General features: G+C 32.2%; 2 pseudogenes; both read left to right on the top strand.

Annotated features, from left to right (window-relative positions):
• The first annotated feature begins 1484 nt into the window (after positions 1 to 1484).
• On the top strand, positions 1485 to 6742 carry LOC116143716 (annotated as a pseudogene).
• A 9553-nt stretch (positions 6743 to 16295) lies between these two features.
• Positions 16296 to 18349, top strand: LOC116143715 (annotated as a pseudogene).
• Positions 18350 to 25743: the final 7394 nt, after the last annotated feature.

The following is a 25743-nucleotide window of genomic DNA, read 5'->3' as shown; positions in this document are numbered from 1 at the left end:
AATTGAGTATATATGTGATTTGGGCCGGGCTGATCAGCCCGAACTTTGGCCTAAAATAACTTTTAACATGGGCTGGGTAATATAGTTGAAGTATACATATATTTAAAATTGAAATCCTCTTTTGAGATCCCTTCACCTAAATGACATTTTTTTTTTTTTTTTTACCAGTTTAAGCTCTAAAAGATATATCAACCTTTCAATAATATTGACAAATTTTAAATGTTAGATTAATTGAATTTAGATGAATAGTAAATATGTTGTTCCCTTCAAACTTAAATAGAATAACCTAACGGTTTGTTTATTTCTAAATCGGTGAATACTCACTAAAAAAAAATGTCAAACACATAAAGGTTAAAGTCACGTTTCTGAAACAACCAAGTGCGGACAAAAAAAGGCCGAAGACATAAAGTTTATACTTAAAAATAATCTCCAATACATAGACGAGATCAACCTTTAATCATTATATTATACTTAACATAACATATGGTAAAACAAGCAAAATAAGAAAGACAAAATGTCAATTCATTGCACTACTAAAAGTGGTTACAAGATGACATGTCGTTTTTTACAAGTAATTAGTTCAAATATTAGCATTAATAACCTAACTCATATTTGACAAAAAACTGAAATAGATCGCTAGGGAACTTATAAACAATCAAGATTAGATGTAATGTCAATTATAAATGTAACTTAAGATAATGACATTTTTTAAAATTGATTAATTACTTTAAACTGAGATTGAAACTACATCATGTTTAGTGAAAATGACTTAATTAAGTGAAAAGTCGTTTTAATTTTAGATTAACTTTGTTAATTATTTTCATGCTCGTAGTATCATATACTCTCTTCAATATATTGAGGGTTCGTTATCTTTTGGTATAGTTTATTTAGGTACAACTATTTTTTTTTTCCTTTGTAATAAAGAAATCTCTTGATTTTAGTTCGAAATTAAAAAATCTTTTTAAAGTAGAGGTTATGAAAGTATAATTTACTGAAATAAATGTAATTTTAAAAAATATTTTATGAAAAAAGTTGTTGAATTTGGTTAAAATAATGTAAAAGTTTCTTTACGTTTTAAATTATCATTATATAATTCATAATTTTCAACATGATGATAAATATTAATACTTTAATTATTATTGATAATTTTTTCATATAATACAATTACAATTTTGATTTCCCTAGTAGACATGAAAAAACTTATTTAATCATTCATAACCAAATATTTTTGTTAGTTATTTAGTTAATTATTAAAGTAAAGGTAAAATAAACTTATTTTGGCTTTTTCAACCGTTAATTGACGATCAAATAACGAAATATGTCAGTAATGATGGTTTCCGACTAATTTCTTGAAACGTTAGGGGAAATTTGATTAAAAATTCCAAACTTTCAATCTGATCGACGATTTTTTAAACTTAAAGCATTTGTAAATTTCCATCTTGAGTTAAAAACAAATAAAGTCATAGCACTCAGTGTATCAGTGTATGCCAAAATTGGAGTAATGTGTTAACTTTCCAAAGTTTTAAACAATTTAAAACTTGCCTTAGTTGCCCTTCCCGAAAAAATGCAACAATTATAAAAGCCTTCCATTGTTGTTGGAAGATGAAGTTCCCTTTTTAAGCATATAATTATAAAAACATTACTTATATTAATTAATTATGATTATTATTGTTATTATTGAGTTATAAAGTTTTCAATTTATACAAATTATTCGATTATCTCAAATATTTAATCCTTTTAAATCCACTTATATTTTTAATCTAGAATGAGAGATAAATAAAAAGAATTGAAAAATCAAAACATAAAATTATTAGTCTTGGTCAAACACCAACTCTTGATCGACCAATCAATCAATTAGTTTGCATTTGAAGCAATTGAGTTGATTAAAAATTAGACTATGATATTATATAATAAAATCTAGACGTTTCTTTGAAGATCATGCAATTGGGAATTTAGAATAATTAAAAATTTGACTAATTAAGAACTTTCTAATTTGAATAGGTCAATTATAATTAAGGAATGACCAAAATCTCTACATGTGTGTTCGTAACATGAGCAAATTGTGTCCATTCATGTGACACAACTTATTTGAGATATTAAATTTCTAATAGTTTTTTAGGAAGAATAGTACTTTGTTTTAATTTTGGTTATACATTTTCGACGGTATTCAAACTCGGAAATTTGATTACACTTTTTGAACAATACTGTTATTCTTGGTTTTTACTTTCCAGCTCTTGAGAAAAAAAAAAAAAAAAAAAAATTCCTTCTAAGTGCCAACAAACCTTGGCGGTCAAGGAGATCTATTTCTTTTGGTGAGTTTCTGCGTTTAAACTTTGGGTCACCCACCACAATGTTTTTTATCCGGTCCTTGTGAGCTTGTAGAGTGTTCAATGACTACAATGATTAATTAAGTGTATGCAAGCTAGCCCGACAACACTCGGTTACAAAAAAAAAAAATATAATTTATAGGGTCCGTTTGTGTTTATTTATTTTGGATATGATTTTGAGAATAATATTGGTAGTTGAATAGGGATTAGTACAAGGTAAATTTTAAAATTTTATAACAAACCCCCTAGGTTTGCTAATTTAACTAAACGCCCCAATATAAAAATTTGTGTAAAATGACAAAAACACCCCCACCACTTGCAGTGCCAGATTCCGGCCACCACCGCTGGAATCTTGCCGAAAAATTGCGTTACGCACAGACCGGTCAAATCTGGCGGTTAGGCTCGATATGGCATTTTCTTGCCAAATCCACCACGAATCTGGTCGGAATAAGCCAGATCTGGCTGGTTGACGTCATAAAAGTCCATCTGACGGCCAAAATATGGAGCCGTCGTTGTCGGTCAATATGACTATTTCTTTGGCCGTCGCTGACGGCTAGATCTGGCATTTTCCAGCCAGATTCATTGTGGTTTGACCGGAAAAGACCAGATCGTGAATTACCGGGCAGTTTCAGTCGTAGTGTAGGCCTTTGTGATAATTCCGGCGTACCACCACGACGTGGTTGCCGGAATCGGCAAGTATGGTTTTAGGGGGTGTTTTTGTTAATTTTTAACTTTTTTCTAGGGGTATTATGAAATAATAAACTTAAGGGTCTAAAATAATTAAAAAAAATATACAAATATTTCTCAAATAATGTGCTAAACAATATTTGAGAATAGATGGGAATATGGGTAAAATAATGTGTCAAACGCACCTATCGACAAGAGATTCAGTGTGACTTTGAGGTAAATGCATTTTCGAGGAATTTTACCTATGAGAAATAACATTTTGTTTGTGTATATAACAAATCATAATAATGTAAAAACCATAAACCAAAAACCTAATAGAAATCATAGATAATAAAATATAAACCATAAGAATCCTAATTAATAAAAATAATATAATGACATTACAATTTGATTTAAACACATCAATGGAAGAAATCCTAATTTTTAAAATCATATAATAGATTAGATAATATATTAACACATTTTAAAATATTTTAATTTTAGATGTTATGTCATCATGTTTTTAAAATTTAATTTACATATACAAATTTATTTTCGGATAATAATCCAACTTGAATGTAACTGGAACCTAAAAAATCTCAACCGGATTCCCATCTTACTCATTTAATTACATTAAATAGGTCCTTCGGATCATGATTCCGATCTAAATAACCGTCGCATGTTCCTCCGATATCTCAGTACATGCACAAATCAGCGCATGTGATTAGTGTGAATAATGAATGTATTATAAACAGTAATTAAGATTAGTTAGAATTAATTAAGATTATTAAAGGCGTGATTATGAAGACTAGCGTGCGTGGAAGTTTCCAGGAGGCAGAAGCGGAGACAAATACTAGAGTGAGATCATGTCTTTGTGATGCCAGCAAATTTTGCAATAAATATTTTATTTGTTTAATTTTTTATTTAAATTAAAGATTTAATTTTTATGTGGATCCCACACTATATATGAATCAAGGAAAGAAAGAAACAAGAAATCCCACTACCACTACTAACTTTGAATTATTACATAATTTTAGTTTATTATATTATTTTAATTAATATACTTAATTAATTGATTTTGCTATAATTTTTTATTATTTTTTATTTATTTTATTAAGACTATATAAAACAGAATTTGATTATGAATTTTATTAATTTGGTATTTTATCATCTTAACTTATACTTTAAGAAATATTCATAATCAAAATCGTCATTTTGAATTACATCGTTGACATATTTATCTTGAAGAAAAAAATATAGTATATATAGGATGAATTTATTTTTTTTTAAATTAAGGAATTTTAATGAAAATATTAGTAGTACTTTTAATATTATTTAATATTTTCACCTTTTTTAATATAGAAAGTTAATTTAGAATGAAAATAAAAAGATTTTTATCCAGTAGATATATAATCAAGCTTTAGAGTGTATTGTAAAGAAATTTGTTTTTTTTTTTCTTATAAATCAACTTAAATTCACTAAAATTTGAATTTTAAAAATATAAAAGCATTTTAAGTATTTTTCTTACGAAAAAATAAATAGCAGGAAATATTCTTAAATAGATATATAAGGTAATGTGGACGAGTCAAAGAAAGCACCTAAAAAAGAACAATAAAATAATTATATAAGAGAATTGAAGGAGCACCGCCCACCCATGTGGCAAGCCAAGGACAGTAGCCGTTTCCACCGGACACGCCGGTTTTTCTTAATTAGTCTCTATCATCAACTACTACAATTCGTGCTTCAGTCACGACCGGTTCTCCTACGTACGAGTAGAACTAACTTTTTTATTATTATTCAAGCACATAGTTTTCCTTTCATCAACCAGTTAATGTTCGGTATGGCCCCCCATGTTCTCTCATTATCAAAATAACCCCACATTTTTTAATTTAATTTAAATACAAAAAATATGTATAATTATGATTATTTAAAATTCGTTATAAACCTGTCTAATTACGAAAGGAAACCTAATTAAAAATAATTTAATTATTTCATTGTAATGATAGTGCAAGCCTCACTGGGAATTTTAAAAATGTGAAAATTCGAAAAGGGACACCGAATTATAGAATTTTCACACACTAAACACTTTTAACGTCTAATACAAACAAATGCTAAAAAGATGTGTTAATATGAAAATTATTAACAGTTCTTATCTGTCTAATAAATGTAATAATACTATGAGTATAAACATATATTGGTTATTCATAAAAAGAAAAAAAAAAATTATTCTATTCCTGTCCTCCAATCTGCCGTCCTTTAACGCGTTCACGCGTCTACTTGTTGGTTCTCTGTGGGTTACCACTATATTTAATCTTGCCTATCCTTTCATTCTCTTAGCAGATGCGTCCCCTTGATTTTCTCTGCATCTGTACTTTCAATCTCTCACAAAACACCCATCTTTTCTTTTCATTTTTTTCCTTCTCTTGTAAATTCCCCCCAAACGGAAAGACTCGTAATTTTTGATTAGAATGCCGTCGTTAGAGAGGAGTTGTTCCCGTCGACGCCTGGGAATTAAGATCGACAGGAGTCACACGATGAACCGGCAGTTTCACCGGTGTTTCGCTCGACGAGTACTATGTTCTTGTGGGCGTTTTTTTTGGTTGCTTTAACGGCGTCGTATTTGAGTTTTCAGAGTTTTGTGGATTCAGGTAGTCGGTATTTCTCGGCTTCGTGGGGAGGAATCCAGTGGGAGAAACAGTGAGGAACTCTGCTCAGATCCATCGTTCCGGTGGGATGTTGTTGGGTTACCGGTTCAGCGGGTTTCGTTGGACACCGTGGCGTTGGCTTTAAGAACGCGGAGACGGTGTCGTTGGACTTGACAATTTCACACACTACTACGACCCTTCGTTAAAGATGGCGCGTAAAGCTCTTGTTGAATAGCCATGGCATTTTCGTAGTTGAAGGCGATATCATGACGCAAAACTCTTGGCTAAGCTCTTTGACACCGTGCTTTCACGCACGTGATGCATTTAGCGGCTCAAGCGGCGTCAGATACGCCATGGAGAATCCCCACTCTACGTTCTAGCAACATCGCGGGTCTCGTCACGCTTCTCGAGCTTGTAAATCACCAATCCTCAGCCGTCCATGTGGTGGGCCTCACCAGCTCAGTCTACGGCTTAAACGAGAAAGTCCCCTTCTCCGAATCTGATCGGACGGACCAGCCCGCGAGTCTGTACGCGGCTACGAAAAAAGCGGGTGAAGAAATAACCCACACTTATAACCACATTTACGGACTTTCAATTACCGGGTTAAGATTTTTCACGTCTAGGTCCCTGGGCCGACCGATATGGCTTATTTCTCGTTCACGAGAAACATCCTTCAAGGCAAACCTATCACGGTATATCGCGGGAAAAACCACGTTGATTTGGCACGAGATTTTACTTACATTGACGACGTAGTGAAAGTTGTTGGGGTCATTGGATACTTCGGGTAAGAGCCCGGTCGGGCGAAAGAAACGGGGGCCTGCACCGTACCGGGTATTTAATTTGGGTAATACTCACCGGTAACGGTACCTAAGCTTGTGAACATACTGGAGACTTTGAAGATGAAGCGAAGAAGAAAATAATCGAGATGCCCGAAACGGCGACGTTCCGTTCACTCATGCGAATTAGTGCGGCCCAGAAAGCTTTCGGGTATAGACCGACAACGGATTTACAAACCGGGTTGAAAAAATTTGTTAGATGTATCTTCAATATTACGGCTACCATCACGGCAAACGTGTAAATTATTTTTATTTTGGAAATTTTTAGAAGGTTTGTTTATTTTCCTGGAAAAAAAGAAAAAGAAGGATGGAAAAAAAGCCTAGAACAAAGAAAAAAAAAAAAAGAACAAATTATTCTTTTCTCTTGGGGAAGAGGTGAAATGTAATACTCCCTTCTTACTTTCTTAGTAGTTTTTTTTTTTAAATTTCTATTTTTGTTTTTATTTCTCTTTGTTTTGTGTAAGTAAAGAAAAAGCTTCAAGCCGTCAACTTTGATTTGGCCCAACACAAACGTTTTAGCTTTCAAGTCTCTCAATTTTCCTACTTTTAATCATTGCTTCATTATTTCCTTCATGGATTATCTTTTATCAAGTTTCTCATGTGTTGGTCCAATAACAATGCGCCATCTTATTACACAGTACACATGTTTGCATTTTGTGTTAAGTCAAAAAATAATTAGGTCTTTTAATTTTTAATCCTATGAATCACTTCTAGTATATGAGTAGTAGATTGATATAGTAAATAGGGAATTCGCCACTAGCTAGAATTAGGGTGTTCGGATTAATTTATGCAAGTTCAGCTAATTTTTTAAGGTTACGAAGTTAACGATTAGGTATATCATTATAAACAAGTGATTCAACATAGAACCTTTTGAATAATAGATTTAAGAATATTTATTCTATCATTTATTATTGTTTAAGGGTGATTCTTTGAAAATTATTTAATACTCTTATAAAAGTATTTTTTTGTTATTTTTTATTCTTTATAGGAATTTGAGAATTGAAGGGGGGTTTTTGAAAATCTCAAACTTATTTTTAATAATTTAAAAAAATATATTAATGCAAAATGAATGAAAATTTTAAATTGGATAATAAATTATTTATTGTTATGATCAAAGAGCTTTTTGATTGATAAAAGAGGACGACCAATACCATACCTCTTAACCTAGAAGGAAAGTGGTACGAGACAGCTAAGCGTGAAAACGACAGCGTAGAGAACCGTGACATACGGTTCGAATAGGGACCCACCGTTTGTGATGAAGCACAGATAAAGTCAAGCGGAAGCCGTTAGATTCACTGAAAACTTTTGGTCAAAAGATCTTGTGATCCAGGCTGTAAAGTTGGCACAGTGCATGGGATCTATCTCTCGCTTTGCTTGCCGACAATAAGGTTCTCTAGATGGGCCATATTGGGCCTCATTTATTGGCTTTGGATTTTCTAATAGTGGGCCCTCTGCTGTACTGTTTTTTTGTACTACATTGTCAAGACTTCTGGTGTGGACAGTCGACTTGTCGTTTTCTGCTAATTATTGCTTTGCGAACTTATTCCTTCTGATGGAGTTACTAAGTTCGTGTTTTTCAATAAAATTAGTATTTTTTTTATTAATTTAAATAATATATTATGTGTGTAACATTATTTATTTTGCTCTTTGCTTTCTTAGTCCAAATTCAATCACACACTAAAAATGGCGTCGGGGTCAAGGTTGAGGACCTTCATCTCTTAATCAATGTTTTAAAACCCAACTCAGGGTAAAACCTGGCAAAGTTTTTGGGTTTTGGGTTAACCAGTTTAACCGGTTTGACTGCTTGTCAAACTAGTTGACAAAAAATTTTAAAACTCAACAAATACACCCTTAAAAATTACTTGCAAGTCTTTACATGTTTAAACTTTATCAAAGACACCCCAAATGAAAATCGACCGGCGACTGATCGGCAGCAACGACACCCCAAATGCAACCCCAATCGTCCCCTGAGCCCGTTTCCATTAAAATCTACCCAAGATCTGGCCAAAATAGGTTCGATTTCGGCCAGATCTCACCGACGTCGACGTGCGTATTCCAGGCAAGATTTCATCCACGCCGGGGCCAACAAACCTCCCCATCACCCAGGAATTACTCCCCTATTCCTCTCGACCAAAACTCACCTCACCCCACCCCCGTTAGCCTCGCTAATCGCCGAAAAAATCCCATTGTTGCCGTTGCTAGGTTTGTTCGATTTCCGGTCGATTTACTCACCGAAAAATCAATGTCGTCACCACCATTGCATTTACCGAAATTTAGTCTTCAAAAGCTCTAACCTTCCGACCGTCGATTGTTCACCGATCATCCTCCCAACTCTTAGGGTTTTGGAGTGAATCGAAAAAGTTAAACCCGACCGTTGAAGCTGTCGGGTCATGATTCAACCGACTGGGTCGAGTTAGGTTTTAAAACAATGTTCTTAACCCTAATGATGTGGCCCTTCAACCCTAGCCCCAACTCTAAAGGTTTGGAAGCGAAGGCGAGTATTCTTTCACGGGGAATACAATACCATCTTCAATCAATTACTTAAAAATCTTCGAATTTTAACTTTCATTTATCTTTGATTAAAGGCAAGGACAAATTAAAGAATAATTTTTTAATAGAGTCACTAACCTCTACTCATCAATAGATAATAAGTACAACTGTGGTTTAAAGGTTTTTTGTCTTCGCTAACTTTAGTCGTAATCAAAATTTATAAATAAAGTACAATAATCGTTTGAAGTAAGAGTTTGCATAATAATTTTTTATTTTTTGTTTCATTAACTCTCATACTTCAAACTCATAACTTAATGTTACGTGAGATTAGTTTTTGCCAACGGATTATGATAAGTTTATAAAATTGGTTTTATTTATAATAAAATTATTATAAAAACAAAACACGTTACATCGACCGATAGTGAGTGGGTCCACGTGTAGCGGATAAACTTGTGGACTTTATTTGGTAAGAGGAATTATAAAATAAATAAAATAATCATAAAAATTATTTTATCCACCGACACTTTTGGCTCAAACTTTCATAATTTTGATATGTTCATTCTTCTTTCAATTGTTCACGATTAATATTCCTCCTCCGACATAATTATTTTTTCTCTTTTAATTTTTAATATTTATTTATAAAATAATAAATAATAAAGAAAGTGACAAAGTACACACATGTAACATGGAGATTCTTTTTGTGTAGAAACAAAGGAGTTTTAAACTTTATTATTATTTTTTATTTGAATAAGACAAGCAATCATATAGATTTTCCCAAATTTTTATATAAATACTTAACCATTTTAAAAATAATTAAATACCACTATTTAACGCTTATTTACTATATTTTACAAACATTTTTGGTAATATTTAGAGTATTTATAATTAAATACTCTAAGTATTTTACAAACATGTTAAATCATAATTGTAAATTAATTTGAATGTCATCCCAGATTTTAAGTTAGGTTTTAATGTCATTTCAACAATTATCTAATTGTTTGATGGATTGAAATAGAGGGTTAGATACTAAAGTTTAGTTTTAGGTCAGTAATTTAAGTTAAAAGATATTATCCTCTATTTAAAATGGGGGTTTTGTTAGATGGAAAATGATAGAGTTATCGAAAAGTTTATACCGAATTTGTGCATCGAATGACGTGACAAAATCCTAACCGTTGATTAATATTAACTGATAATAAATCAACGGTCAGGATTTTACCATGTCATTCAGTGCACAAATTCGGTACACACCCGTCAGTAACTGTAACATTACTGTTTGTTAGATAAACACGTTATCTCTTTGTATAGTGGTGGACAAAATTTATTCTAAAATAATTTAAATCAATAAATATGAGGAAATTTAAAATGGTTTTGTAAAATCATATAAATCTTCCCTTAATCGTTTGGTTGAGAAAGATAGTTTATATATAAATTCATATTTCATGTTGACTTTTAAAATAAATAATCATAATAAATATATATAAAAATTATATGATGTATCCATTGTGTTCAAGGCCTTTAGTTTTTTATAATGTATTTGACAAAATAATAAATAAAATTTGGGCATGATAATGGCATCCCATTAGCTTATATCATGTTTTAACAAATGACAATACGTTACATAATTGAGTTCATGAATCAACTTATTCTAAATATACTTTCTATCAATTTATAAATTTATTTTGACTTTTACTTGGTCTATATTGTTATTTGTTTAATTTGTATGATTAATTCGGTTCATGCTTAAGAATATTCTTGACAAGTAATTTAATTCCAAAATGACTACGAATTTTTCAACTACATATATAAATAATTAAAGTTTCTTAATTAAAAAAAAAAAAAAAACAAAAAAATTGAACCAAATTTATCGTTACTATGTCGTCGTCGTCGCACAAACTTTGATTAATTTATAAGTCTTGACTTACCTCAATTAAATAAAAATGTCCTTAGCAAAATATAGTTAACATAAAACCCAAAAAGAAAAAGACAATTATATAAATTATTTCTTAATTTGGTTGAAAATGCAAACTTAAAAGCAAACTCATCAAAAGCAAATAATCAATAATCAATTCATGTTTCTATGCCCTAAGTTGCACAAATATAAAAATATAGGATCTTGAAACGTGATGGAATTTTACATTATATAAAAAGAAATATACTGATCCATCGTTTGAAAATTAAACACTTAAATCTGATTGAATCAAAATAGGTAGTGTTTCTCTCACTTTCTTCCCTTCTGTAATTGCAAACTCTCTCGATAGACAGAGAAAAATTTTAGTGTACATTGGAAATAGAGAGAGGACCCACCTTTTATATTGCAGTTATTTAATTAACTGCAAACATCAGTTATTTTATTAACTGATGTAACCTTTCCATCAAAGGTTAAAGACTAATATGCCCTTCAATTAATTTAATTATTCCTAAACCTTATATTATATTTAATTCACATGGACCACTTTATAAGAATTATTAATAATTCTAACATTCTCTCACTTGGTCCATATGTCATAAAAAATAAAACTTTACAGTTTAGTAATTAAACATAATGTGTACACAATAATAATTAATTAAAGGTCATATCTTAAATGGTCAAGATATAAACATTATAAAGTAGGAACCTCTAAGGATCATGGCATTCATATGCTATTAAATCAACATATTCCCTTCCATGTATCATTTTACAAATTCTATACTTAGAACAATCTATAATAATTCTTAATGGTCCAACAATAATGCCCTTATCAAGGACAAATTATGTCATCTTTATCATTCATGTATACAAAATAACATAATACAAAGAAACATACAACAGAATAACTTATATTGATAGAAAACAATACATCAAGACCTCATAGTGACTAAACATAAAGAGCTTTATGTACATAAAAACAACATAATATTAACAACATAATGTCAAGGAACATATACAATACATTATAAATCAATCATGACGAGCAATAATACCCATCCTTTCAACGTGCTCATTACAGGTCTTAGGTGATAGCCCTTTAGTCAACGGATCCGTTATCATAAAATTGGTGCTAATATGCTCAATAGTCACTCTTTGTTTCTGAACTTCTTCTTTAACGGCAAAGTATTTTAATTCTATATGTTTAGCACCTTTTGAATATTTGTCGTTTTTAGAAAAGAAGACTGCTGTGGCATTATCACAATAAATTTTCAGCGGCTTGGCAATACTATCGACAATCCCAAGTCCTGAAATAAAATTTCGCAACCATAATCCCTGAACTGTGGCCTCAAAGCATGCCACAAACTTAGCCTCCATAGTGGAAGCAACAATGACAGACTGCTTCACACTTTTCTATGAAACTGCTCCTCTAGCTAACATAAATACGTAGCCAAAAGTGGATTTCCTGGTGTCTAAACAACCAGTGAAATCTAAATCTGAATATCCAACAACCTCAAGATAATCAAATCTCTTATAGGTAAGCATATGATCTTTCGTCCCTTGTAAATATCTTAACAATTTCTTTATAGCTCGCCAATGATCCATTCCAAGATTACTTTGATATCTACCCAACAAACCGACCGCAAAACTAATGTCTGGTCTGGTATATGTCTGAGCATACATTAAACTTCTGACAACTGATGCATAAGGAATATGCTCCATTTACTTACGTTCCAATTCAATTTGTGGGCATTGCTTAAGGCTCAACTTATCACCTTTCTGAATTGGAACTGGACTCGCAGAGCACTTATTCATTTTGTATCTCTCTAAAACTTTGTTGATATAAGTTTTTTGAGACAATCCTAACAATCCTTGTGATCTATCACGGATAATTTCAATTCCAATCACATAGGATGTCTCGCCCATATCCTTCATCTCAAAGTTATTAAAGAGAAACTTCTTGGTTTTATATATCATGCCAAGATCATTAGTAGCAAGCAAAATGTTATCAACATACAAGACTAGAATTACAAATGCGCTCCCACTGACCTTCAGATAATACACCGATCAATAGTGTTTTCCTTAAATACGAAAGTTGTAATTGTATCATTGAACTTAAGGTACCACTGTCTGGAAGCTTGTTTTAATCCGTATATAGATTTCTTTAATTTACACACCATGTGTTCCTTCCCTTCAATTGGAAAACCATCAGATTGTTCCATGTACACTTCTTCTTCTAAATCCCCATTCAGAAAGGCAGTTTTCACATCCATTTGATGTAACTCTAGATCATAATGAGCTATCATTGCCATAATAATTCTAAACGAGTCATTTGAGGAAACTAGCGAAAAAGTCTCATTATAATCAACACCGTCTTTCTGAGTAAAACCTTTGGCAACAAGTCTGACCTTGTACCGTTCAATATTGCCATTAGAGTCGCGCTTGGTCTTAAAGACCCATTTACACCCGACTGTTCTACAATCTTCAGGCAATACTACTAGATCCCAGACTTCATTGTATTCCATTGATTTTAACTTTTCTTTCATGGCATCTAACCATTTTACAGAATTACCACTTTTAAGGGCTTGTGAAAACGAAACTGGATCTGTTTCCATTCCAAAGTCAATTTTAGACTCTTGTAGATAAACTATATAATCATTAGAAATGGCAGATCTCCTTTGTCTTTGAGATCTTCTTAATGTCATTTCTTGTGGTTCATTTACTATTTCACGTGGCTCACCAATCACAGGTTCATTGATTACTAAATTATCAGGTAGTGTTTGCTCAATTATTTGGTGTTCCTAATTGTTTTTAGAACGTCTAACAACTATAGGAACCACAACCTCAGTAGAAGTCATAGGCGTAGGGACCTGTACCCTGATTTCTTGAATATCCACTTTACGTGGTTCAACACTCCCATTGGTTTCACCATTCTCAATAAACCTTACATTTTCAGTCTTAACTATTCTCGTACTATGGCTAGGACAGTAAAAACAATACCCTTTAGATTTTTCTGGATAACCAATGAAAAAACCACTGGTTGTTCTTGAGTCCAATTTCTTTTCATGTGGATTATAAATCTTGACATCTGCTGGGCAACCCCAAACATGCAGGTGCCTCAAACTAGGTTTCCTTCCTATCCACAGTTCAAAAGGAGTCTTTGGAACTGCCTTACTAGGAACCCTATTTAATAAATATACAGCAGTCTTTAATGCATATATCCACAATGATAAGGGTAATGAGGAATGACTTAACATACTCCTAACCATATCCATTAACGTTCGGTTACGCCTTTCTGCAACACCATTATGTTGCGGTGTTCTCGGCATTGTGTATTGGGCACATATGCCTCGACTTTCTAGGAATTTAGCAAATGGACCTGGACATTGTCCAGATTTATTGTATTTACCATAATATTCACCACCTCTATCTGATCGTACTACTTTCACATTTCTATCTAATTGCCTCTCAACTTCATTAATGAATACCTCTAGAATATTAACAGATAGAGATTTTTCATGCAATAAATAGATATATCCATAACGTGAAAGATCATTTATAAAAGTGATGAAATATCTTTCTTCACTAAAAGAAAGTACATCAAAAGGACCACATATATCGGTGTGTATTAATTCAAGGAGTTTTGTGCTTCTTGTGGCTACTTTCTTAATTGTGGATGTGGTTTGTTTTCCTTTGATACAATCCACACAGACGCCAAGATCAGTAAAGTCCGAATCAGGTAAAACTTCATCATTTACTAATCTTTGCATCCTTTCTCTTGATATATGGCCTAAACGCTTATGCCATAAATAAGCAGATTTCTCATCCACAAAAGCATTGTTCCTATACTATGATACAGGGTCAATAATGTCTCAGCAGACAAATTATCAAGATGTAATTTGGTGGATCCACTACTATTATGAATCTAAGGAAAGAAAAGAAACAAAGAAATCCCACACACTACTAACTTTGTATTATTCATAAATTTTAGATTATTTATTATTTAATAATATACTTAATAATGATTTTGCTATAAATTGTTTTATTATTTTTATTTTATTTATAGACTATATAAAACAGAATTTGATTATGAATTTTATTAATTTGGTATTTCATCATCTAACTTATACCTTAAGAAAATAACAATAATCAAAATCGTCAATTTTGAAATTACATGCCGTTGACATATTATCTGAAGAAAAAAAATATACGGTATATATGAGGTGAATATTTATTTATTTAGAATTAAGGAATTTTAATGAAAATATTAGAAGTATTATTTTAATAATTATTTAATATTTTCACCTTTTTATATAGAAAAGTTAATTAGAATGATAAATAAAAGATTTTATCCATAAGTAGATATATAATCAAGCTTAGAGTGTATTGTAAAGAAATTTGTTTTTTTTTTTCTCTATAAAATCAACTTAAAATATCACTAAAATTTTGAATTTTAAAAAATAAAAAGCATTTTAAGATTTTTCTTACTGAAAAATAATAGGCAGGAAAATATTCTTAAATAAAGAATATATAAAAGGTAATGTGGACGAGTCAAAGAAAGCACCTAAAAAAGAACAATAAAATAATTATATAGAGAATTGAAGGAGCACCGCCAATGCCCATGTGCAAGCCAAGGAACAGTAGCCGTTTCCACCGGACACGCCGGTTTTTCTAATTAGTCTCTATCGATCAACTACTTACCAATTCGTGCTCAGTCACGACCGGTCTCCGGTAGTCCGGTACGAGTAGAACTAACTTTTTTATTATTATTCTAAAGCACATAGTTTTCCACTTTCATCAACCAGTAATGACCCCTCGCGTGGCCCCCCATGTTCTCTTCATTATCAAATAACCCCACATTTTTTAATTAATTAAATACAAAAAATATGTATAATTATGATGTATTTAATTCGTTTAATACCTTGCTAATTACGAAAGGGAAACCCATAATTAAAAATAATTTTAATTATTTCATTGTAATGATAGTGCAAGCTCACTGTGAATTTTCAAAAATGTGAAAAGTCAAAAGAGGACACCGAAAATTATAGAATTTTCACACAAAACACTTTAACAGTCTAACTCAATACAAAAATGCTTAAAAAGGTGGTTAATTTAAATTTAATTAACAGTTCTTATCTGTCTATAAAATTGTAATAATACTATGAGTAGTAAACAGTTATATTGGTTATTCATAGAAAAAAAAAAAAAAAAATTATTCTCTTCTGTCCCCCAATCTGGCCGTCCTTTAACGCGTTCACGCGTCTACTTGTGGTTTCTTGTGGGTTACCACTATTTTAATCTTGCTATCCTTGCATTCTCTTAGCAGATGCAGTCCCCTTGATTTTCTCTGCATCTGTATTACAATCTCTCACAAAACACCCATCTTTCTTTTCATTTTTTCCTTCTCTTGTAAATTCCCCCCAAAACGGAAAAGACTCGTTAAGTTTTGATTAGAATGCCGTCGTTAGAGGAGGAGTTGTTCCCGTCGACGCCTGGGAAGTTTAAGATCGACAGGAGTCACACGATGAACCGGCAGTTTCACCGGTGTTTCGCGTCGACGAGTACTATGTTCTTGTGGGCGTTGTTTTTGGTTGCTTTAACGGCGGTGTATTTGAGTTTTCAGAGTTTTGTGGATTCAGGTAGTCGGTATTTCTCGGCTTCGTGGGGAGGAATCCAGTGGGAGAAACAAGTGAGGAAACTCTGCTCAGATCCATCGGTCCGGTGGGTGTTGGTGCTGGGTACCGGTTCAGCGGGTTTCGTTGGTACACACGTGGCGTTGGCTTTAAAGAACCGGAGACGGGGTCGTTGGACTGACAATTCAACAACTACTACGACCTCGTTAAAGATGGCGCGTAAAGCTCTGTTGAATAGCCATGGCATTTTCGTAGTTGAAGGCGATATCAATGACGCAAACTCTTGGCTAAGCTCTTTGACACCGTGGCTTTCACGCACGTGATGCATTTAGCGGCTCAAGCCGGCGTCAGATACGCCATGGAGAATCCCCACTCGTACGTTCATAGCAACATCGCGGGTCTCGTCACGCTTCCGAGCTTGTAAATCAGCCAATCCTCAGCCGTCCATTGTGTGGGCCTCAACCAGCTCAGTTACGGCTTAAACGAGAAAGTCCTCTCCGAATCGATCGACGGACCAGCCCGCGTCTGTACGCGGCTACGAAAAAGCGGGTGAAGAAATAACCCACACTTATAACCACATTTACGGACTTTCAATACCGGGTTAAGATTTTTCACGTCTATGGTTCCTGGGCCGACCCGATAGGCTTATTTCTGTTCACGAGAAACATCCTTCAAGGCAAACCTATCACGGTATATCGCGGGAAAAAACCGTTGATTTGGCACGAGATTTTACTTACATTGACGACGTAGTGAAAGGTTGTTTGGGGTCATTGGAACTTCGGGTAAGAGCACCGGGTCGGGCGGAAAGAAACGGGGGCCTGCCCGTACGGGTATTTAATTTGGGTAATACTTCCGGTAACGGTACCTAAGCTTGTGACATACTGGAGAGGCATTTGAAGATGAAGGCGAAGAAGAAAATAATCGAGATGCCCGGAAACGGCGACGTTCCGTTCACTCATGCGAATATAAGTGCGGCCAGAAAGCTTTCGGGTATAGACCGACAACGGATTTACAAACCGGGTTGAAAAAATTTGTTAGATGGTATCTTCAATATTACGGCTACCATCACGGCAAACGTGTAATTAAATTTTATTTTTGGAAATTTTTAGAAGGTTTGGTTTTATTTTCCTGGAAAAAAGAAAAAAGAAAGGTGGAAAGAAAGCCTAGAACAAAAAGGAAAAAAAAAAAAAAAAAAGAAACAAATTATTCTTTTTTGGGGGAGAGGTGAATGTAATACTCCCTTCTTACTTTCTTGTAGTTTTTTTTTAATTTCTATTTTTGTTTTTATTTCTCTTTGTTTGTGTAAGTAAAGAAAAAGCTTCAGCCGTCAACTTTGATTGGCCCAAACACAAACGTTTTAGCTTTCAAGTCTCTCAATTTTTCCTACTTTTAATCATTGCTCATTATTTCCTTCATGGCTTATCTTTTATCAAGTGTCTCATGTGTTGGTCCAATAACAATGCGCCATCTTATTACACAGTACACAGTTTGCATTTTGTGTTAAGTCAAAAAAATAATTAGGTCTTTTAATTTTTAATCCTATGAATCATTCTAGTATATGAGTAGTAGATTGATATAGTAAATAGGGAATTCGCACTAGCTTAGAATAGGGTGTTGGGTATTATGCAGTTCAGCTAATTTTTTAGGTTACGAAGTTAACGATTAGGTATATCATTATAAACAAGGATTCAACATAGAACCTTTTGATAATAGATTTACAGAATATTTATTCTATTCATTATTATGTTTAAGGGTGATTCTTTGAAAATTATTTAATACTCTTATAAAAGTATTTTTTTGTATTTTTTATTCTTTATAGGAATTTGAGATTGAAGGGGGTTTTTGAAAATCTCAAACTTATTTTAATAATTTAAAAAAATATATTAATGCAAAATGAATATGAAAATTTTAAATGGATAAAAATTATTATTGTTATGATCAAAGAGCTTTTGATTGATAAAAGAGGACGACCAATACCATACCTCTTAACCTAGAAGAAAAAGTGGTACGAGACAGCAAGCGTGAAAACGACAGCGTAGAGAACCGTGACATACGGTTCGAATAGGGACCCACCGTTTGTGATGAAGCACAGATAAAGTCAAGCGGAAGCCGTTAGATTACTGAAAACTTTTGGTCAAAAGATTTGTGATCCAGGCTGTAATTGGCACAGTGCATGGGATCTATCTCCGCTTTGCTTGCCGACAATATAGGTTCTCTAGATGGGCCATATTGGGCCTCATTTATTGGCTTGGATTTTTAATAGTGGGCCCTCTGCTGTACTGTTTTTTTACACATTGTCAAGACTTCTGTGTGACAGTGACTTGTCGTTTTCTGCTAATTATTGCTTGCGAACTATTCCTTCTGATGGAGTTATAGTTCGTGTTTTTCATAAAATTAGTATTTTTTTTATAATTTAAATAATATATTATGTGTGTACATTATTTATTTTGCTCTTTGCTTTCTTAGTCCAAATTCAATCACACACTAAAAATGGCGTCGGGGTCAAGGTTGGGACCTCATCTCTTAATCAATGTTTTAAACCCAACTCAGGGTAAACCTGGCAAAGTTTTGGGTTTGGGTTAACCAGTTAACCGGTTGATGCTTGTCAAACTAGTTGAAAAAAAATTTTAAAACCAACAAAATCACCCTTAAAAATTACTGCAAGTCTTTACATGTTTAAACTTTATCAAAGACACCCCAAATGAAAATCGACCGGCGATGATCGGCAGCAACGACACCCCAAATGCAACCCAATCGTCCCCTGAGCCCGTTTCCATTAAAATTACCCAAGATCTGGCCAAATAGGTTCGATTTCGGGCCAGATCTACCGCTCGACGTGCGTATTCAGGCAAGATTTCATCCACGCCGGGGCCAACAAACCTCCCATCAACCCAGGAATTACTCCCCTATTCCTCTCGACCAAAACTCACCTCACCAACCCCGTTAGCCTCGCTAATCGCCGAAAAAATCCCATTGTTGCCGTTGTATGGTTTGTTCGAGTCCGGTCGATTACTCACGAAAAATCAATGTCGTCACCACCATTGCATTACCGAAATTTAGTCTTCAAAAGCTTAACTTCCGACCGTCGATTGTTCACCGATCATCCTCCCAACTTTAGGGTTTTGGAGTGAATCGAAAAAGTTAAACCCGACCGTGAAGCTGTCGGGTCAGATTCACCGACTGGGTCGAGTTAGGTTTAAAACAATGTTCTTAACCCTAATGATGTGGCCCTTAACCATAGCCCCAAATCTAAAGGTTTGGAAGCGAAGGCGAGTATTCTTTCACGGGGAATACAATCCCATCTTCAATCAATTACTTAAAAATCTTCGAATTTTAACTTTATTTATCTTGATTAAAGGCAAGGACAAATTAAAAGAATAATTTTTTAATAGAGTCACTAACCTCTACTCATCATAGATATAAGTACAACTGTGGTTTAAAGTGTTTTGTCTCGCTAACTTTAGTCGTAATCAAAATTATAAATAAAGTACAATAATCGTTTGAGTAAGGAGTTGCATAATAATTTTTATTTTTTGTTTCATAACTCTCATACTTCAAACTCATAACTTAATGTTACGTGAGATTAGTTTTTGCCAACGGATTATGATAAGTTTATAAAATTGGTTTTATTTATAATAAAATTATATAAAAACAAAAACGTTACATCGACCGATAGTGAGGGGTCCACGTGAGCGGATAAACTTGTGGACTTATTTGGTAGAGGAATTATAAAATAATAAAATATCATAAAAATATTTATCCACCGACACTTTTGGCTCAAACTTTCATAATTTGATATGTTCATTCTTCTTTCAATTGTTCACGATTAATATTCCTCTCCGACATAATTATTTTCTCTTTTAATTTTTATATTTATTTATAAATAATAAATAATAAAGAAAGTGACAAAGTACACACATGTAACATGGAGATTCTTTTTGTGTAGAAACAAAGGAGTTTAAACTTTATTATTATTTTATTGAATAAGACAAGCAATCATTAGATTTTCCCAAATTTTATATAAATACTTAACCATTTTAAAATAATTAAATACCACTATTTAACGCTTATTTCTATATTTTACAAACATTTTTGGTAATATTTAGAGTATTTATAAAAATACTCTAAGTATTTTACAAACATGTTAATCATAATTGTAAATTAATTTGAATGTCATCCCAGATTTAAGTTAGGTTTTAATGTCATTTCAACAATTATCTAATTGTTTGATGGATTGAAATAGAGGGTTAGATACTAAAGTTTAGTTTTAGGTCAGTAATTTAAGTTAAAAGATATTATCCTCTATTTAAAATGGGGGTTTGTTAGATGGAAAATGATAGAGTTATCGAAAAGTTTATACGAATTTGTGCATCGAATGACGTGACAAAATCCTAACCGTTGATTAAATTAACTGATAATAAATCAACGGTCAGGATTTTACATGTCATTCAGTGCACAAATTCGGTACACACCCGTCAGTAACTGTACATTACTGTTTGTTAGATAAAACACATTTCTCTTTGTATAGTGGTGGACAAAAAATTATTTCTAAAATAATTTAAATCAATAAATATGAGGAAATTAAAATGGTTTGTTAATCATATAAATCTCTTAATCGTTTGGTTAAGAAAGAGTTTATATATAAATTCATATTTCATATTTCAGGTTGACTTTTAAAATAAATAATCATAATAATATATATAAATGATGTATCCATGTATTCAGAGCCTTTGGTTTTTAAATGTATTGACAAAATAAAAATAAAATTTGGGCATGATAATGGCATCCCATTAGCTTATATCATGTTTTAACAAATGACAATACGTTACATAATGAGTTCATGAATCAACTTATTCTAAATATACTTATCAATTTATAAATTATTTGACTTTTACTGGTCTATATTGTTATTTGTTTAATTTGTATGATTAGTTCGGTTCATGCTTAAGAATATTCTTGGACAAGTAATTTAATTCCAAAATGACTATGAATTTTTCAACTACATATAAAATATTAAAGTTTCTTAATTAAAAAAAAAACAAAAAATTGAACCAAATTTTTCGTTACTATGTCGTCGTCATCGCACAAACTTTGATTAATTTAAGTCTTGACTTACCTCAATTAAATAAAATGTCCTTAGCAAAATATAGCTAACATAAAACCCAAAAAGAAAAAAGACAATTATATAAATTATTTCTTAATTTGGTTGAAAATATAAACTTAAAAGCAAGAATCAAACAAGAAAAGATCAATAATCAATTCATGTTTTTTATGCCTTAGTTGCACAAATATAAAATATAGGATCTTGAAACTTGATGAATTTTCACATATATATAAAAAGAAATACATACCTGATTCCATAGTTTGAAAATTAAACTAAATCTTGATTGAATCAAAATAGGTAGTGTTTCTCTCACTTTCTTCCCTTCTGTAATGCAAACTCTCGATAGACAGAGAAAAATTTTAGTGTACATTGAAATAGAGAGAGGACCCACCTTTTATATTGCAGTTATTTAATTAACTGCAAACATCAGTTATTTTATTAACTGATGTAACCTTCATCAAAGGTTAAAGATAATATGCCCTTCAATTAATTTAATTATCCTAAACCTTATATATATTTAATTCACATGGACCACTTTATAAGAATTATTAATAATTAACATTCTCCCACTTGGTCCATGTGTCATAAAAATAAAACTTTACAGTTTAGTAATTAAACATAATGTGTACACAATAATAATTAATAAAGGTCATATCTTAAATGGTCAAGATAAAACATTATAAAGTAGGAACCTCTAAGGATCATGGCATTCATATGCTATTAAATCAACATATTCCTTCCATGTATCATTTTACAAATTCTATATACTTAGAACAATCTATAATAATTCTTAATGGTCCAAAATATGCCTTATCAAGGACAAATTATGTCATCTTTATCATTCATGTATACAAAATAATAATACAAAGAAACATACAAACAGAATAACTATATATGATAGAAAAAACATACATCAAGACCTCATAGTGACTAACATAAGAGCTTATGTACATAAAACAAACCTAATATAACAACCATAATGTCAGGAACATATACAAATACATTATAATCAATCATGACGAGCAATAATACCCATCCTTTCAAACGTGCTCATTAAGGTCTTAGGTGATAGCCCTTTAGTCAACGGATCGTTATCATAAAATTGGTGCTAATATGCTCAATAGTCACTCTTTGTTTCTGAACTTCTTCTTTAACGGCAAAGTATTTTAATTCTATGTTTAGCACCTTTTGATATTTGCGTTTTTAGAAAAGAGACTGCTGGGCAGTTATCACAATAAATTTTCAGCGGCTTGGCAATACTATCGACAATCCCAAGTCCTGAAATAAAATTTCGCAACCATATCCCTGAAATGGGCCTCAAAGCATGCCACAAACTTAGCCTCCATAGTGGAAGCAACAATGACAGAAGCTTACACAACTTGAAGATCATGCAATTGGGAATTTAGAATAATTAAAAATTAGACTAATTAAGAACTTTCCAATTTGAATAGGTCAATTATAATTAAGGAATGACCAAAATCTCTACATGTGTTATCATATGAGCATTGTCATATCATTTGACACAACTTATTTGAGATATTAAATTTCTAATAGGTTTTAGGAAGAATAGTACTATTGTTTTAATTTTGGTTATACATTTTCGACGGTATTTCAAATAATATATCCACTTAGAAATTTGATTACACTTTTTGAACAATACTGTTATTTCTTGGTTTTTACTTTCCAGCTCTTGAGAAAAAAAAAAAAAAAAAAAAAAAAATTCCTTCTAAGTGCCAATCAAACCTTGGCGGTCAAGGAGATCTATTTCTTTTGGTGAGTTTCTGCGTTTAAACCTTTGGGTCACCCACCACAATGTTTTTATCCGGTCCTTTGAGCTTGTAGAGTGTTCAATGGACTACAATGATTAATTAAGGTGTATGCAAGCTAGCCCGAACACCTCGGTTACAAAAAAAAAAAAATAATAATTTATAGGGTCCGTTTGTTTTATTATTTTGGATATGATTTTGAGAATAATATTGGGTAGTTGAATAGGGGAGTATTACAAGGTAAAATTTAAAAATTTATAACAAACCCCCTAGGTTTGCTAATTTAACTAAACGCCCCAATATATAAAATTTGTGTAAAATGACAAAAACACCCCCACCACTTGCAGTGCCAGATTCCGGCCACCACCGCTGGAATCTTGCCGAAAAATTGCGTTACGACACAGACCGGTCAAATCTGGCGGGTAGGGCGTCGATATGGCATTTTCTTGCCAGATCCACCACGAATCTGGTCGGAATAAGCCAGATCTGGCTGTTGACGGTCATAAAAGTCCATCTGACGGCCAAAGATATGGCCGTCGTTGTCGGTCAATGATGACTATTTCTTTGGCCGTCGCTGACGGCTAGATCTGGCATTTTCCAGCCAGATTCATTGTGGATTTGACCGGAAAAGACCAGATCGATGAATTACCGGGCAGTTTCAGTCGTAGTGTAGGCCGTTGTGATAAATTCCGGCTACCACCGACGATGGTTGCCGGAATCTGGCAAGTATGGGTTTAGGGGGTGTTTTTGTTAATTTTTAAACTTTTTTTCTAGGGGTATTATGAAATTAATAAACTTAAGGGGTCTAAAAATAATTAAAAAAATATACAAATATTTCTCAAATAATGTGCTAAACAATATTTGAGGAATAGGATTGGGAATATGGGTAGAAATAATGTGTCAAACGCACCCTATCGACAAGAGAATCAATGGTGACTTTCGAGGTAAATGGCATTTTCGAGGAATTTTACCTATGAGAAATAGACAATTTTGTTGTGGTATATAACAAATCATAATAATGTAAAAACCATCAAACCAAAAACATAATAGAAATCATAATGATAATAAAAATATAAACCAAAAGAATCCTAATTAAATAAAAATAAATATATATGACACTTACAATTTGATTTAAACGACATCAATGGAAGAAATCCTAATTTTTTAAAATCAGATAATAGAATTAGATAATATATTAAACACATTTTAAAATATTTTATGCATTTTAGATGTTATATCAATCATGTTTTTAAATATTTAAATTTAAAATTACAAATTTATTTTCGGATAATAATCCAACGTTGAATGTAACTAGGAACCTAGAAAATCTCAACCGGATTCCCATCTTAACTCATTTAATTACATTAAATATGGTCCATCGGATCATGATTCCGATCTACAATGAACCGTCCAGATTCCTCCGATATCTCAGTACACTGCACAAATCAGCGCATGTGATTAGTGTGAATAATGAATGTATTATAAACAGTAATTAAGATTAGTTAGAATTAATTAAGATTAATTAAAGGCGTGATTAATGAAGACTGAAGCGTGACGTGGAAGTTTCCAGGAGGCAGAAGCGGAGACAAATACTAGAGTGAGATCATGTCTTTGTGATCTGCCAGCAAATTTTGCAATAAATAATTTTTATTTGTTTTAATTTTTTATTTAAATATANTAATAGAAATCATAATGATAATAAAAATATAAACCAAAAGAATCCTAATTAAATAAAAATAAATATATATGACACTTACAATTTGATTTAAACGACATCAATGGAAGAAATCCTAATTTTTTAAAATCAGATAATAGAATTAGATAATATATTAAACACATTTTAAAATATTTTATGCATTTTAGATGTTATGTCAATCATGTTTTTAAATATTTAAATTACAAATTACAAATTTATTTTCGGATAATAATCCAACATTGAATGTAACTAGGAACCTAAAAAATCTCAACCGGATTCCCATCTTAACTCATTTAATTACATTAAATATGGTCCATCGGATCATGATTCCGATCTATAATGAACCGTCCGGATTCCTCCGATATCTCAGTACAATGCACAAATCAGCGCATGTGATTAGTGTGAATAATGAATGTATTATAAACAGTAATTAAGATTAGTTAGAATTAATTAAGATTAATTAAAGGCGTGATTAATGAAGACTCAAGCGTGTCGTGGAAGTTTCCAGGAGGCAGAAGCGGAGACAAATACTAGAGTGAGATCATGTCTTTGTGATCTGCCAGCAAATTTTGCAATAAATAATTTTTATTTGTTTTAATTTTTTATTTAAATATAAAGATTTAATTTTTATGTGGATCCCACTACTATTATGAATCTAAGGAAAGAAAAGAAAC

This window comes from Pistacia vera, unplaced genomic scaffold, assembly GCF_008641045.1.
Source record: "Pistacia vera cultivar Batoury unplaced genomic scaffold, PisVer_v2 Contig432, whole genome shotgun sequence".
Lineage (NCBI taxonomy): Eukaryota > Viridiplantae > Streptophyta > Magnoliopsida > Sapindales > Anacardiaceae > Pistacia > Pistacia vera.
The sequence above is the reverse complement of the archived record's forward strand: the minus strand, read 5'-3'. Positions and strand labels throughout refer to the sequence as shown.